The following is an 18,107-nucleotide window of genomic DNA, read 5'->3' on the forward strand; positions in this document are numbered from 1 at the left end:
TAAACAGTAGCTGATCAATTGGCAACTTGCTCAAAATCCACAAAAACTATTTATTACTTTTGACACAGACCTGTTTTAACAGGCCACTCAACTCAAGATTTGGACACCCCCAGACAGTTTATTTGTAGGGCCCATCACATTTTTCCCATGAGGATCTCTCTGGAGATCATAGGGAGAAAAAGGAGGACACATCATCCAAACAACCACTGCCTGGCAGGGCAGCAAGTAAAACCTTGAGTGGCTAATCCAAGCTATGAGTCTTAGGAACAAAGGCTTCCCAGGAGGAGGGTCTAGATTCTACAGCATGGTAAAGGCAAGGTGGGAGGAACTAGTCAGTGATAACCAGAAAGCGCAAGTAAGCAGGGATTTAAAAATATCAATCATCAAAGGGAAGGAGAGGAAAACAAGGTCAAAAAGGGAAAGGGAATGCAAAAAAGGAGAGAAAAGAAAACACACAGGAAAAGCACAATACATTCATATTGTACCACTTTGGTTGGTTGGGAAGTAAACTAAGGAAGAAAGCAAACTAGGAGTTTTGTCAGATGGTCTATGAAAATACCTCTCTGTCAGAATCAACGAATCTCTTATTTCTGGGGCAACGTGACCTGATCACATACCATACTGCTAAGCACTGCTTCAATCTATGCCAAAACAGCCTAGGGAAGGGAGGTATTACCCAAACTTGACTGAGCCTCAATGCCAAAGACCACACTTGGCACTTTACACAAGATATCTTACTGAGCCTGATGCCAATTTTATGAAGGGTCATTTCTATCCTCATCACACACACACACACACACACACACACACACACACACACACAAAATAATAATAAGATTCAGAGATATAAAGTAACTTGTCCAATGACACACAGCCAGTAAGAAGTGGCAGTCAGAATATGAATGTAGTTCTGTTCAATTACAAAGTCCATGCCCTTTTAATGAACCTCTAGTATACAATGTGAAAATGAAAAAGCAAATACAGAATTAACTTATAAATTATAAAAATAAAGAACAATATAAGATACTTTTTGAAGGAAATTAAAAGAATGAAAGGAACGTGTAACCACATATTTATTTATTTCATCCCAGTGGATTCTTGGTAACTGACCCCTGTTCTACATATTCTTCTTAGGGGAGGAAGCCGGGCCAGCATTGTTGACAACAAGCCTCCCTCTCACTTGCTGCCTTTCTACATAGCTAGCAGGGTAGCTGAAGAGAGCTGGCCTTAAAAACAACTGAGGTCAGTTTTCTCCTAAATTTCAAATCCAGAAACAGAAACAACTTACTTCAACTTACATGTCAGTAAGTAATTTCTTGTGTTAACAGAATCAAGATCTAAGAAAAACTATTCATTTCTCATACAATCTGAAGCTTCACCATAATTACTCAGTAAAAAGCACCTATCAATATACTGAATTTATTCACCATTCACAAAACACCTTCCATGTTTAAGGTACCTGCTCAGCCTGAATAAACACTACTATAGTTATTAAATACAAATATCAATTATCTGAAATCTTATTACAATGTTGACTTACAGGGGAATATCAGCAATATTTGCAATCGGAAATAATCAAGAGGTAGACTTTTGTAAATACTCAGATTTATCACTAATAACAGACCTGTAGAGATCCTGAACCTCTCAAAATCTTTATTCTATCAAAAAGAATAGGGGAAAAAAGAAGGAAGGAGAGAGGGACATTTATTAGGGGCCTAGTAACTGCTAGGCACTGTGTTATACCCTGGGGATACAGAAATGAAAAGACCAGGGCACTGCTCTCCAAGAGTTCAGAGTCTAGTAGAAGAGACAAGACGTTTGTTATATCGTCCATCCATCATTCACCCATCCGTTCCTTTATCTTTCCAACCAATGACTATTTACTGAGAACCTACAATGTGTTGCCAAGCATTGTGCTGGGCACTGGAGATACAACAATGAACCAGAAAGACACGGTCTTTGTCTTCACGAACTCAGAGTCTAATGTAGGAGACAAGTCAGGAAACAGGCAACTATGATAAAATGTGTAGATGATAGAAGGATAGGGTATTCTGATAGCAGGAATAAGATGCCACTGGTGGTGGTGGTGGTAGGGTGGGGATTACATGTGTAAAAAGATGCTTCTCACAGTAAGTGACATTAAAGTTAGAAAGGCAGACAAGGAAAAGAGAAACAGAAGAGAACTCTTTGGGGTAAGATAGAATAATATGTGGCAATGGCCACAGACAAGTCAGGGCATGCTAGAGGGACTTAAAGAAATGCTATAGATGTGTGTAGCCAGCCTCCAACATGTTGCCTTTTGCTATTCATGTTCTTGTTCCCTCCCATACCAATAGGGTATCATGGAAATGACGATATGTGACTTCTGAGCTAGGTTTAACAAAAAAAAAGCAAAAAAAATTGTGGCTTCTGCTTTGCTCTCTCTTGGATCGCTTTCTCTGGGGGAAGACAGCTACCATGCTATGAGGACACTGCAGCAGTCCTCTAAAGAAGCCAATATGGAGAGAAACTAAGGCATCTGCTAACAGCCAGTGTCAACTTGCCAGCCATGTAAGTGGCCCCTTGTAAAAGTGAATCACTTAAGCCTAGTCAAGCCTTCAGATGACCACAGCCCTTGCTGACATCTAGACTATAATCCTGTAAGAGATCTCAAGCTAGAACCATCAAATTAAATTACTCTCGAATTCCTAACCCATACAAACTGTGAGATAATAAATGTTTATTGTTAAAAGTCACAATGTTTGGGGTAATTTGTTAACCAGCAGGTAAGTAACACAGAGCATTCAAGATGGGAGGGAGGTGGTTGAGACCAGAAGCTAGAAAGGTAGGCAGGGTCAGATCAAGTAAAACTTTGAACAAGACGGGTGTTGGACTTTATCCTGAAAACAGTGGGGAATCATTGGAGGTTTTGAAATAGGGAAATGATAGTCAGGTTTGCATTTAGCAAAAACACCTGGCTACAGTATGGAAAATGGAACTGGAGAGAGATAAAACCAGAGTCAAAATGCTCAGTTACGTGTTGATGTAAACCTAGTGTTGATTCTAAGATTCTCTCAACGTCCTCCAACTTTCTCATTAACCCATGCTGAGTCACCCTGTGGATTTGGATAAAATGTCATATTGCTTTCTGAATAGTTTTCAAGGGGTTAGAGGAAGTGCAGAGAAGTCAACTTCCCATGGGGTGAACCTAGATAAATGGGAAACAGAAATGGGGAGGGAACTATGCCGGCTGAACAATCTGCTGTGTGTCTCTGCAGTGGCTGTAAAGTGGTGGCCAGCATGGTAATACACTGCATCACCATTTTTCCTCATTTGACCTTTACCCTCACCACGCTGGGCTGGAACCTACCAAAGACAATGTCAGCACTTTAATCCTTGCTTCAGGCTCTGTATTTTATAGCTATGATGTTGAATACAGTAGCCACTAGCCATAGTTGGTAGAAATGTGGCTAATTCAAATTGAGATGTGATGCAAGTATAAAATTCACACTGATTTTTGAAGACCAAGTATCTTAAAAAATAGAACTTAACATATCTCATTAATAATTTCTTTCTATTGGAAAATGTGGTATATATAAACAATGAAAGTTCATTCTCAGCCTTAGAAAAGAAGAAAATCCTGCCATTTGTGACAACATGGATGAACTTGGAGGACATTATGCTAAGAAGGACAAATACTACATCATATCAATTATATGAGGAATCTAAATCAGTTAAACTCATTGAGGCAAAAAGAGTAAAATAGTAGTTGCCAGGGGCTGGGGGAGGGGAAATGGGGAGGTATTAGTCAAAGGGTATAAAGTTTCAGTTTTACAAGATGAATAAAACCTAGAGATCTACTGTATAGCACAGTGCCTATAGTTAACAATACTGTACTGCTATACTTAAATATTTGCTAGAGAGAGTAGATCGTATGTTAGGTGTTCTTACTATCATCATCACCAGTTAAAGACAACAACAATAATAATAAATAAAGAGGACAGTAGAAAACTTTTGAAGTGATGGGTATATTTATGGCATAGATTTTGGCTTCATGGGTATATATAAACTTATTTCCAAACCCATCAAGTTATATATATTAAATGTGTACAGCTTTTTGTATGTCAATCATACCTCAACAAAGTGGGTTAAAAATATAATAAATAGTTTCAAACACTGATTAAATATTGAGGTTATTATATTTTGGATATAATGGTTTAAGTAAAATATATTATTAAAATTTCTTTTACTTGTTTCTTTTTACCTTTTTAAATGTAGCTACTAGAACATTTAAAATAACATATACTTCTATTGGACAGCAATGTTCTAGAGGACCTGGAATAATACAGTAAGTAATTTAGGCAAGAAAAAGGCGGCTAGTTATTGCAATGGAGATGGAGAAAAGAGGATGGATTTGGAAGGGAATTTCATGAGAAAGAGCTGCCGTAATTGAAATGACTGTGTGTGGAGGAAAGAGAAATGAAAGATGACGTCCAGCTTTTGGGATGGGGCAACTGAGTAAGCTTTCCCTGAGATGGGAACACAGGAAGAAGACCATGCTGGAAAGTAAAATTAATTACCTTGAAGCATTCTGCTGTGATTTGAGGTGCTATGCCTCACAATGAGGAAGCTATGCAGTGGCCAGTGTGCTTGCTCGAAGTGCATGAGAAAGAGCTAAGCAGGAGATGAAGGTCTTTTATTGACTGATGCCACATGAGGCCATGAGACTGCCAGGAGAGAGTACTCAGAGTGAGAAAAGCAGAGAACACAAATAAACAAATACATTAAGAATATTGTTCTAGCTCGTGATTGGTGTTACACTGGAAACAGAGCAGGATCAAAGGACAGTGAGTGATGGGACAGGGTAGGGTGGCTATTTAAGTCTGGGAGTAACCGAGATGGGAGCAAGGAAGAACACAGGACAAAGAGAGAAAGTGCATCTCATGAGAAGAAACATCAAATGCAGATGCAGAGAGTTGGGAAACAGCTGGACAAGTTCAGGGAAATAGCAGGAGTCTGGTACTACTGGAATATAGAATATGAGGAATGGAACAGGAGGAACCATGTAGGCATAGAGTGGGCAGATCATGAAGAGCTTTGTATTTTATGCTGAGGACCTTGGACTTTAATCCATAGGCAAAGAGGACTCCTGAGAAGTTTTAAGTAGGGGAGTGACATTTGACTTTTATAGTATTCTTTAAGGTACTTGTTCCTAACTGAAAGGAGCCCTCATCCACTTGGCCCTGATGTATCACTGGGTTGCATGGAATACAATTTGAAAACCACTGGACTTGATGACTTCTCTAGGCTTTAAGATCTACAAAGTATACAGTTAAAGGTTTGGTGAGAAAAGTATAAAATTGTTGAGCCAGTTTTACAAGTCTCTCTTCTCTCTCTCCTTCCCCATCCTCCCCTCTCATTCACTCACTCTCAGGCAATAACATGCATGGTAAGCCTGAATGTTAGGAATATGAGGCCATACCAAGGAACTATTGTTCACTTTGCAGTAGCATATCACAAATTCAGACAAAATGCCAGTAAAAAGGAATACCCTCTCGTGGGTTGTCATTGAACAATTCAAACTAAAAAGAGACAAAGAAAGTCACAGGCTGATTATCCAGCAAAGCCCGCATCTAGGCCTTTTCACCATGCTCCATCCACTGCTCTTCAGCTCTTAATGATTCCATTGCCCACTTATCCTTCCTTTGTAGGCAAACATGTCAGGAAAAGAAGGAAACCCTGAAACAAGTTAATTGTGACAATGAAGGAGAAGAAAATCAACCTAATGGCTGAAAGACAGTTTAACATTATCTGTTTATTTCAACTGTACAAGTCTAAGAAATTATCATTTTTTCCTAATTTATCCTCATATCCACTTTTTAAAAAGTATTTTATTTTACAGCTAGGCTAAGTGACTTGCCCAGAGCCATGTACTCCCTGCTTCTCAGAGTTCAGAGCCTTTTTCATCATGCTACTTTCATTCCATTGTGATTTTCTGAGATGAAATATATTTCACAACACTAAGATGGAAAAACATTTGTTTTTACTAGGAAAAGGTTTGTTTTTTAAATAAATGGTGTTGGAGAGACCTTCAAGATGGCAGAGGAGTAACACATGGAGATCACCTTCCTCCCCACAAATACATCAGAAATACATCTCCATGTGAAACAACTCCTACAGAACACCTACTGAACGCTGGCAGAAGACCTCAGACTTCCGAAAAGGCAAGTAACTCCCCATGTACCTGGGTAGGGCAAAAGAAAAAACAGAGACAAAAGAATAGGGATGGGACCTGCACCAGTGGGAGGGAGCTGTGAAGGAGGAAAGGTTTCCACACACTAGGAAGCCCCTTCATGGGCGGAGACTGCGGGTGGCGGAGCGGGGAGCTTCAGAGTCACGGAGGAGAGTGCAGCAACAGGGGTGCAGAGGGCAAAGTGGAGAGATTCCCACACAGAGGATTGCTGCCGACAAGCACTCACCAGCCCGAGGCTTGTCTGCTCACCTACTGGGGCAGGTGGGGGCTGGGAGCTGAGGCTCTGGCTTCAGAGGTCGGATCCCAGGGAGAGGACTGGGATCACAGCCTGAAGGGGGCTAGTGCACCACAGCTAGCCAGAAGGGAGTCCGGGAAAAAGTCTGGAACTGTCTAAGAGGCAAGAGACCATTGTTTCGGGGTGCACGGGGAGAGAGGATTCAGAGCACCGCCTAAACGACCTCCAGAGATGTCCACGAGCCACGGCTATCAGCACAGACACCAGAGATGGGCATGAAACGCTAAGGCTGCTGCTGCAGCCACCAAGAATCATGTGTGCAAGCACAGGTCACTATCCACACCTCCCCTCCCGGGAGCCTGTGCAGCTTCCCACTGCCAGGGTCCCATGATCCAGGGACAACTTCCCCGGGAGAACGCACGGCGCACCTCAGGCTGTTGCAACGTCTCGCTGGCCTCTGCCGCCGCAGGCTCGCCCCGCATTCCGTACCCTTCCCTCCCCACGGCCTGAGTGAGCCAGAGCCCCCGAATCAGCTGAACCTTTAACCCCATCCTGTCTGAGTGAAGAACAGACACCCTCAGGTGACCTACATGCAGAGGCGGGGCCAAATCCAAAGCTGAACCCCGGGAGCTGTGCAAACAAAGAAGAGAAAGGGAAATCTCTCCCAGCAGCCTCAGGAGCAGCGGATTAACTCTACACAATCAACTAGATGTACCCTGAATCTCTGGAATACCTGAATAGAAAAGGAATCATCCCAAAATTGAGGCAGTGGACTTTCGGAGCACTGTAGACATGGGGTTTCCTTTCTGCATCTGATTTGTTTCCGATTTTATGATTATCTTAGTTTAGGATTTAGAGTTTATTATCATTGGTACATTTGTTTCCTGATTTGGTTGCTCTCTTCCTTTTATTTTTTATACATATATATACACACATACACACACACACACACACACATATATATATATATATTTCCTTTTTCTCTTTTTGTGAGTGTGTATGTGCATGCTTCTTTGTGTGATTTTGTCTGTATACCTTCGCTTTTAACATTTGTCCTAGGGTTCTGTCTGTTGGGTTTTTTTTTTTCCTTTGGTATAGTTTTTAGGGCTTGTTATCATTGGTGGATTTGTTTATTGGTTTGGTTGCTCTCTTCTTTCTTCTTTCTTTCTTTTCTATTACTTTTTAATTTTTAATAATTAATTTTTTTTTATTTTAATAACATTTTATTTTATTTTATTATTAGTTTTTCTTTCTTTCTTTCTTTTTTTCTTTTTTTACCAATTTTCTTCTGAGCCATGTGGCTGACAGGGACTTTGTGCTCCGGCCGGCTGTCAGGCCTGTGCCTCTGAGGTGGGAGAGCTGAGTTCAGGACACTGGTCCACCAGAGACCTCCTGGCTCCATGTAATATCAAACGGCCAAAGCTCTTCAAGAGCTCTCCATCTCAACGCTAAGACCCAGCTCCACTCAATGACCAGCAAGCTACAGTGCTGGACACCCTATGCCAAACAACTAGCAAGACAGGAACACAACATCACCCATTAGCACAGAGGCTGCCTAAAATCATAATAAGGTCACAGGCACCCCAAAACACACCACCGGATGCGGTCCTGCCCACCAGAAAGACAAGATCCAGCCTCATCCACCAGAACACAGTCCCTTCCACCAGGAAGCCCTTCCACCAGGAAACCTACACAACCCACTGAACCAACCTCACCCACTGGGGGCAGACACCAAAACAATGGGAACTACAACCTGCAGCCTGCAAAAAGGAGACCCCAAACACAGTAAGGTAAGAAAAATGAGAAGAGAGAGAAACACACAGCAGATGAAGGAGCAAGGTAAAAAGCCACCAGAACAAAAAGAAGAAGAGGAAATAGAAAGTCTACCTAAAAAAGAATTCAGAGTAAAGATAGTAAAGATGATTCAAAATCTTGGAAATAGAATGAAGAAAATACAAGAAATGTTTAACAGGGACCTAGAAGAACCAAAGAACAAACAAACAATGATGAACAACACAGTAAATGAAATTTAAAATTCTCTAGAAGGAATCAACAGTAGAATAACTGAAGCAGAAGAATGGATAAGTGACCTGGAAGATAAAATAGTGGAAAAAACTACTGCAGAGCAGAATAAAGAAAAAGAATGAAAAGAATTGAGGACAGTCTCAGAGACCTCTGGGACAACATTAAACACACCAATATGCGAAATATATGGGTCCGAGAAGAAGAAGAGAAAAAGAAAGGGAATGAGAAAACATTTGAAGAGATTATAGTTGAAAACCTCCCTAATATGGGAAAGGAAATAGTCAATCAAGTCGAGGAAGCCCAGAGAGCCCCATACAGGATAAATCCAAGGAGAAACACGCCAAGACACATATTAATCAAACTATCAAAAATTAAACACAAAGAAAAATATTAAAAGCAGCAAGGGAAAAACAACAAATAACATACAAGGGAATCCACATAAGGTTAACAGCTGATCTTTCAGCAGAAACTCTGCAAGCCAGGAGTGGAAGGACATATTTAAAGTGATGAGAGGGAAAAACCTACAACCAAGATTCTCTGCCCAGCAAGGATCTCATTCAGATTCGACAGAGAATTTAAAGCTTTTACAGACAAGCAAAAGTTAAGAGAATTCAGCACCACCAAACCAGCTTTACAACAAATGCTAAAGGAACTTCTCTAGGCAGGAAACACAAGAGAAGGAAAAGACCTACAATAAAAAACCCAAAACAATTAAGAAAATGGTAATAGGAATATACATATCGATAACTACCTTAAATGTAAATGGATTAAATGCTCCAACCAAAAGACGTAGACTGGCTAAATGGATACAAAAACAAGACCCATATATATGCTGTCTACAAGAGATGCACTTCAGACCTAGGAACACATACAGACTGAAAGTGAGGGGATGGAAAAAGATAATCCATGCAAATGGAAATCAAAAGAAAGCTGGTGTAGCAATTCTCATATCAGACAAAACAGACTTTAAAATAAAGACTATTATAAGAGACAAAGAAGGATACTACATAATGATCAAGGGATCAATCCAAGAAGAAGATATAACAATTGTACATATTTATGCGCCCAACATAACATAGGAGCATCTCACTACATAAGGCAATGCTAACAGCCATAAAAGGGGAAATCAACAGTAACACAATCATAGTAGGGCATTTTAACACCCCACTTTCACCAATGGACAGATCATCCAAAATGAAAATAAATAAGGAAACACAAGCTTTAAATGATACATTAAACAAGATGGACTTACAAGATGATATTTATAGGACATTCCATCCAAAAACAACAGAATATACTTTCTTCTCAAGTGCTCATGGAACATTCCCCAGGTTAGATCATATCTTGGGTCACAAATCAAGCCTTGGTAAATTTAAGAAAATTGAAATCTTATCAAGTATCTTTTCTGACCACAATGCTATGAGACTAGATATGCATTACAGGAAAAAATCTGTAAAAAATACAAACACATGGAGGCTAAACAGTACACTATTAAATAACCAAGAGATCACTGAAGAAATCAAAGAGTAAATCAAAAAGTACCTAGAAACAAATGACAATGAAAACCTGATAACTCAAAAACTATGGGATGCAGCAAAGGCAGTTCTAAGAGGGAAGTTTATAGCAATACAATCCTACCTCAAGAAACAAGAAACATCTCAAATAAACAACTTAACTTTACACCTAAAGCAATTAGAGAAAGGAGAACAAAAAAACCCCAAAGATAGCAGAAGGAAAGAAATCATAAAGATCAGATCAGAAATAAATGAAAAGGAAATGAAGGAAACGACAGCAAAGATCAATAAAACTAAAAGCTGGTTCTTTGAGAAGATAAACAAAATTGATAAACCATTAGCCAGACTCATCAAGAAAAAAAGGGAGAAGACTCAAATCAATAGAATTAGAAATGAAAAAGGAGAAGTAACAACTGACACTGCAGAAATACAAAAGATTATGAGAGATTACTACAAGGAACTCTATGCCAATAAAATGGACAACCTGGAAGAAATGGACAAATGCTTATAAGAGCAAAACCTTCCAAGACTGAATCAGGAAGAAATAGAAAATATTAACAGACCAATCACAAGCACTGAAATTGAGACTGTGATTAAAAATTTTCCAACAAACAAAAGCCCAGGACCAGATCGCTTCACAGGCAAATTCTATCAAACATTTAGAGAAGAGCTAACACCAATCCTTCTCAAACTCTTCCAAAATATAGCAGAGGGAGGAAAGCTCCCAAACTCATTCTACAAGGCCACCATCACCCTGATACCAAAACCAGACAAAGATGTCACAAAGAAAGAAAACTATAGGCCCATATCACTGATGAACATAATAGATGCAAAAATCCTCAACAAAATATTAGGGAACAGAATCCAACAGCACATTAAAAGGATCATACACCATGATCAAGTGGGGTTTATCCCAGGAATGCAAGGATTCTTCAGTATATGCAAATCAATCAATGTGATACACCATATTAACAAATTGAAGGAGAAAAACCATATGATCATCTCAATAGATGCAGTAAAAGCTTTTGACAAAATTCAACACCCATTTATGATAAAAACTCTCCAGAAAGTAGGCATAGAGTGAACTTATCTCAACATAATAAAGGCCACATATGACAAACCCACAGCCAACATCACTCTAATGGTGAAAAACTGACACCATTTCCTCTAAGATCAGAAACGAGACAAGGTTGTCCACTCTCACCCCTATTATTCAACATAGTTTTGCAAGTTTAAGCCACAGCAATCAGAGAAGAAAAAGAAATAAAAGGAATCCAAATCAGAAAAGAAGTAAAGCTGTCACTGTTTGCAGATGACATGATACTATACATAGAGAATCCTAAAGATGCTACCAGAAAACTACTAGAGTTAATCAATGAATTTGGTAAAGTAGCAGGATACAAAATTAATGCACAGAAATCTCTGGCATTCCTATACACTAATGATGAAAAATCTGAAAGACAAATTAAGGAAACAGTCCCACTTACCACTGAAACAAAAAGAATAAAATACCTAGGAATAAATCTACCTAAGGAGACAAAAGACCTGTATGCAGAAAATTATAAGACACTGATGAAAGAAATTAAAGATGATACAAACAGATGGAGAGATATACCATGTTCTTGGATTGGAAGAATCAACATTGTGAAAATGACTCTACTACCCAAAGCAATCTATAGATTCAATGCAATCCCTATCAAACTACCACTGGCATTTTTCACAGAACTAGAACAAAAAATTTCACAATTTGTATGGAAACACAAAAGACCCCGAATAGCCAAAGCAATCTTGAGAACAAAAAATGGAGCTGGAGGAATCAGGCTGCCTGACTTCAGACTATACTACAAAGCTACAGTAATCAAGACAGTATGGTACTGGCACAAAAACAGAAAGATAGATCAATGGAATAGGATAGAAAGCCCAGAGATAAACCCATGCACATATGGTCACCTTATCTCTAAAGGAGGTAGGAATATACAATGGAGAAAAGACAGCCTCTTCAATAAGTGGTGCTGGGAAAACTGGACAGCTACATGTAAAAGAATGAAATTAGAACACTCCCTAACACCATACACAAAAATAAACTCAAAATGGATTAAAGACCTAAATGTAAGGCCAGAAACTATCAAACTCTTAGAGCAAAATGTAGGCAGAACACTCTATGACAGAAATCACAGCAAGATCCTTTTTGACCCATCTCCTAGAGAAATGGAAATAAAAATAAACAAATGGGACCTAATGAAACTTCAAAGCTTCTGCACAGCAAAGGAAACCATAAATAAGATGAAAAGACAACCCTCAGAATGGGAGAAAATATTTGCAAATGAAGCAACTGACGAAGGATTAATCTCCAAAATTTACAAGCAGCTCATGCAGCTCAATAACAAAAAAACAAACAGCCCAATCTAAAAATGGGCTGAAGACCTAAAAGATATTTCTCCAAAGAAGATATACAGACTGCCAACAAACACATGAAAGAATGCTCAACATCACTAATTATTAGAGAAATGGAAATGAAAACTACAATGAGGTATCACCTCACACCAGTCAGAATGGCCATCATCAAAAAAATCTACAAATGATAAATGCTGGAGAGGGTGTGGAGAAAAGGGAGCCCTCTTGCACTGTTGGTGGGAATGTAAATTGATACAGCCACTATGGAGGTTCCTTAAAAAACTAAAATTAGAAGTACCATATGACCCAGCAATCCCACTACTGGGTATATACCCTTGGAAAACCATAATTCAAAAAGAGTCATGTACCACAATGTTCATTGCAGCTCTATTTACAATAGCCAGGACATGGAAGCAACCTAAGTGTCCATCCACAGATGAATGGATAAAGAAGATGTGGCACATATATACAATGGAATATTACTCAGCCATAAAAAGAAATGAAATTGAGTTATTTGTAGTGAGGTGGATGGACCTAGAGTCTGTCATAGAGTGAAGTAAGTCAGAAAGAGAAAAACAAATACCGTATGCTAACACATACATATGGAATCTAAAAAAGAACAAAACAAAATGGCTCTGTAGAACCTAGGGGCAGGACAGGAATAAAGATGCAGACGTAGAGGATAGACTTGAGGACATGGGGAGGGGGAAGCGTAAGTTAGGACGAAGTGAGAGAGTGGCATGGACATATATACAGTACCAAATGTAAAATAGATTGCTAGTGGGAAGCAGCCGCATAGCACAGGGAGATCAGCTCGGTGCTTTGTGACCACCTAGAGGGGTGGGATAGGGAGGGTGGGAGGGAGAAACAAAAGGGAGGAGATATGGAGACATATGTATATGTATAGCTGATTCACTTTGTTCTAAAGTAGAAACTAACACACCATTGTAAAGCAATTATACTCCAATAAAGATGATAAAAGAAATAAAAATAAAATAAAGTAAAATAAAATAAAATAAGTGGTGTGCAAGAACAACCTTCACCAGTGTTCCTTATGATATAATAGTGGGTCCTACGGTGGGACAATTTTGCAAACACTTTGCAAAACACTGAGAAATGACCATGTCTGAAAAGCCAAATGAGTTTCTGAACAAAAATTAAATTAAATCCATTATAAAAAGCTTTTCAATGGACCACATCTAAATCCCACAGACTTGTTAATCTTTCTAGACTTTATATAATACTACCCAAATGTAGAATATTTAGAATATCTGGAAGTAAAGTTCTAATCTTAAAATCACCTATTACTTGAACTACAAATACTATATGCATATATTCAAATGAAAAGCAGTGGTGCAGTAGAAAGAATGCTAGATTTGGGAGTATGTAGACTTCAGTTTTGCTATGTTACCAACTCACTGTGTGAACTGTAACAATTTACTTAACCTTCCTGAGTGTCAGTTTACCTGTCAAGTAAAAGGAGGTTACTGATGAGCTAGTAAATAATCTTAATTCCCTATATATGCTCACCAACCACCCTGGATGGGTTTGAGTATCTACAACACAGACTGTGAGTTGCCCACCCCAGAGTCTATTTTGCTCTTCTTAGTAAAACAACCCTGATTTTATTTTATTTTTTAGGCTTTGCACATAGCTGCCTACCTGGAAAAAAACCCCACAGTTCCCAAGCTCCCTTGCAGCTAGCTAAGAGTAGCGATTTGACTATGTTCTGACCAAAGAGATGTAAGGAAAGAAGGTTGTGCAAGACAACCAGGAAGGCTTCTTAAAAGTTGCTGACTCAGCTAAGGAATGCATTCTTTTGTACTTCTTCCCTTCTTCCTCCCTGTTACCTGGAATCCTGTCATGATAGCTGGAGTCCCAGCAGCCATCTTGGACAATGAGGCAACCTTGAAAACAGAAGCTAGTATTCATGATGACAGAAAAGAAAAAAGGAACCAATTTTCACATTTTCGTGGAGTCACCATACCAGTCCCAGAATGCCTATATTCAACGTGCTTTTACATGAAGATATAAAACTCTTGTGTGCTTAAGCCATTATCATCTTGGGTTTTTTGTTATATGCAACTGAGTTCTAGCTGATACACCATCCTTCCTATGTCATCTCATAAAACCCTACATTTCCCTCATTTTAATACTTATCATACTTGTACCGTAATTGCTTTATGTCTGCTTCCCCAGCTGGACTTTAAATTTTGGTGAGGGCAGCACTGCATCTGTGTCATTTGCTGTTGAATCCACAGTGCCTGGCACACAGTAGATAATAAATACTTGTACAATGATTGACTACTTTCTCTGGAAGAAAATGGAGAAAGAAGAAAAGACAAATGAAGGTATGATAATCAATGCATCTGTCTGTTTCACAGGGCTACTGGAGAACAGAATAAGCCAGCATATGTAAAAAGCACTGTGTAAATTATAAAGTATATTATACACATGTGAATCAATACCATATAAGTGAGAAAAAAAACATATTACCATACCTCTTAGTTATACCAAGGCCATTAGAGTTGTTTGGCAATTCCTCCTCCCTATAGGCTTCTCTCCATTATGGGGACCATTCTAAACCTTTACCCTTCTCCCAAAGCACTCCACCCAACTCTTGCCCGATTCATTCTCAGAGGTGACCCTACCTCCTACTTCATGAACAAAATGGAGGCCATCAGACACAGTGTCTTCTTCTTCTTCTATTTTTTAAAAAGTATGTATGTATGTATGTATTTATTTGGCTGCACCAGGTCTTAGTTGCTGCATGTGGGATCTAGTTCCCTGACCAGGGATTGATCAAACCCAGGCTCCCTGCACTGGGAGAGTAGAGTCTTAGGCACTGGACCACCAGGGAAGTCCCAGACACAGTGTCTTCTAACTCTCCTTCTTTTCACTGTATTTCCCCGTTCCTGTCACTCCTCCTTTCTAATGAACACCTCTCCACTTCTGTTCCTGATCCCACCCTGTCTTGTTTCCTTCACCAATTCCTTCCTCCATCTGCCTATGAGATATTCCTTCTCTCTAACATCTTTAACAGCTCTCTCTCCACTAGCCACTTCCTCTTAGACCAGATCCTTAAACAACACATCTATTTTCACCCTATTCACTTTGTAAAAGCAATCATGCCCTCTCTCCTTCCCTTTCTCATCAAATTTGTTAAACTCACAGTTCATACATACTCCTTCCACTTCTTCATTTCAGACTTAACTTCTCAACCTGCCCTTTTCCTCCCTTGCTCTACTGAAAATGATCTTATGATTTATACAATGAAAGCCACAAAATATTATTTAAAGAAATTAAAGATGACCTAAATAAATGGAAAAATATCCTGTGTTCATGAAGTGGAAGATTTGATATTGTTTAGATGGCAATACTCACCAAAGAGATCTACAGATTCAGTGTAATCTCTTTCAAAATCCTATCTGGATTCTTTGTAGAAACTGACAATCTGATCCTAAAATTCATATGGAAAGGACCCAAAATAGCCAAAACAATCTGGGGAAGGGGGTTGGAGTAGAGGACTCCTACTTTCTGATTTCAAAACTTACTATAAAACCACAGTAATCAAGATAGTGTGGTACTGTCATAAGGACAGAAAAATATACCAATGCAGTAAAACTGAGAATCCAAAAATAAACCCATACATCTACGGTCAATTGATTTTTGCCAAGGGTGCCAAGACAATTCAATGGAGGAAAGAATAATCTTTTCAACAAATGGTGCTGCATGTAGATATCCACATGCAGAAGAATGAATTTAGACTCCTACCTCACACCATACATAAAAATTAACTCAAGATGGATCAAAGGCCTAAACATAAGAGTTATAACTATAAAACTCTTAGAAGAAAACAAAGGTGTGTATCTTCATGGCCTTGAATTAGGCAATAGTTTCCTAGATATTTCATATCTTTTGGTTTCACCTAAAGCACAAGCAACCAAAGGAAAAAAAAATAGATAAATTGGACTTCAGCAAAATAAACTTCTGTGTTTCAAAGGACATTATCAAGAAAGTAAAAGGACAGCTTACAGAATGGAAGAAAATATTTCCAAACCATGTATCAGATAAGGGTCTAGGATCTAGAATATATAAAGAACTCTTAAAACTCAACAATAAAAAGATGAATAAGCCAATTAAACAATGGACAAATAAACAAAGAATAACTCAAAAAAATGGGCAAAGGATCTGAATAAGACAGTTCTCCAAAGAAGATATACAACTACCCAATAAGTATATGAAAAGATGCTTAACATCATTAGCAATCAGGTAAGTGCAAATCAAACCACAATATGATACCATTTCATACCTACTAGAATGTCTATAATCAAAAATTCTGATAACATGAATGTTGAGAAATCAGAACCATCACACACTGAAATGCAAAATGGTGCAGCTGTGAAAAACTGTCTGGAAGTTCCTCAAAAAGTTAAACACAGAGTTAGCATAATACTGTGCAGTTCCACTCCTAGGTATTTACTCAAAAGAACTGAAAACATATGTCCACCCAAAAAGTTGTACATAAATGCTTATAGCAGCATTATTTATAATAGTCAAAAGATGAAAAGAACCCAAATATCCAAAAATTGACGAATGGATGAACAAAATATTGTATACCCATACCATGGAACATTATTCAGCCATAAAAAAGAACAAAGTACTGAAACATGCTATAACACAGATGAACCCTGAACACATTAAGTAAAAGAAGTCAGACACAAGGGCCACACATTATATGATTCCATTTATATGAAATGTCCAGAATAGACAAATACATAGAGACATAAAGTGGATTAGTGGTTGCCAGGAGTTGGGTGGAGGGATAATAGGGAGTGACTGCTTATGGGTAGGGGGTTTGTTTTGGGAGTGATGGAAATGTTACATGAGATTGTGGTAATGGTTGTACAACCTTATGAAAATGATGAATTTTATGGTATGTGAATCGTATCTCATTAAGAAAATAATTTTTTAAAAAGGTAGCTAATGTAAATCTATTCCTTTAGAGCATCAGCCCATTTTCTCCCCTCAGCAGACTTAGTGAACAAGTACTCTTCATTTACCAGAGAACAATTTTTGTAAGTCTTTAATATTTCAAAGCAGCAGTAGGCCCAGTTGGGTAAACTCACTAGATAAAGGAATAGGATAGACAAATTTGCATCTTATCCAGCACAATTCCAAAATAGAGGATGCATTCATTACTTAGCACACAGCTAGGACAATGGAAGAAGAGCCAGATATTTAAACTGATAGCTTTAGCCCAAAGCAAGTCAACAAAAAAAGAAGACAAAACCCTACACTACTAAACACACATCCCTGAGCCTGCCTGGCATGCATGGGATCTCACTCTGCCAAAAAACAAATTCAAAACAAATACCAAGATTCTGGGGAGGGTAAAGCTCAAACAAGCAAAAGCATTTCTAATTGTTACCACCCAATATGGGAAAATAAACAGATGTGTCTCATTCTTGGCTTGCTATTATCAAATTGGCCCTGGTCAGCAAAGCAGGGGAGAAAACAGGGACTCTTTAAACTCCAGGTGAAAAGGTAGAGCTCAGCTCCGGAGTGGCCCTCACTTGAAATACTGTCTACCTCAATTAATTCTCTCAGAAAAGAGGCAAATTCAGAAATCTCTTCAGATTAAAGCCCTGACCCTTTTCTTTTCAGTGTTTTTTTTTTTTTTTTTTTTTTTTTTTTTTTTCTTTTT

The 18,107-nt window shown here is 38.7% G+C and overlaps 1 protein-coding gene across 3 annotated transcripts in view; it reads right to left on the reverse strand.

The window, feature by feature from the left end:
• BTBD9 (BTB domain containing 9) overlaps nt 1-18,107 on the reverse strand; it is a 424,705-nt gene that overhangs the window by 189,074 nt on the left and 217,524 nt on the right. The window lies entirely within an intron of this gene.

The sequence above is a fragment of the Lipotes vexillifer genome, unplaced genomic scaffold, assembly GCF_000442215.2.
Source record: "Lipotes vexillifer unplaced genomic scaffold, Lipotes_vexillifer_v1.1 scaffold4, whole genome shotgun sequence".
Taxonomy (NCBI): Eukaryota; Metazoa; Chordata; class Mammalia; order Artiodactyla; family Lipotidae; genus Lipotes; species Lipotes vexillifer.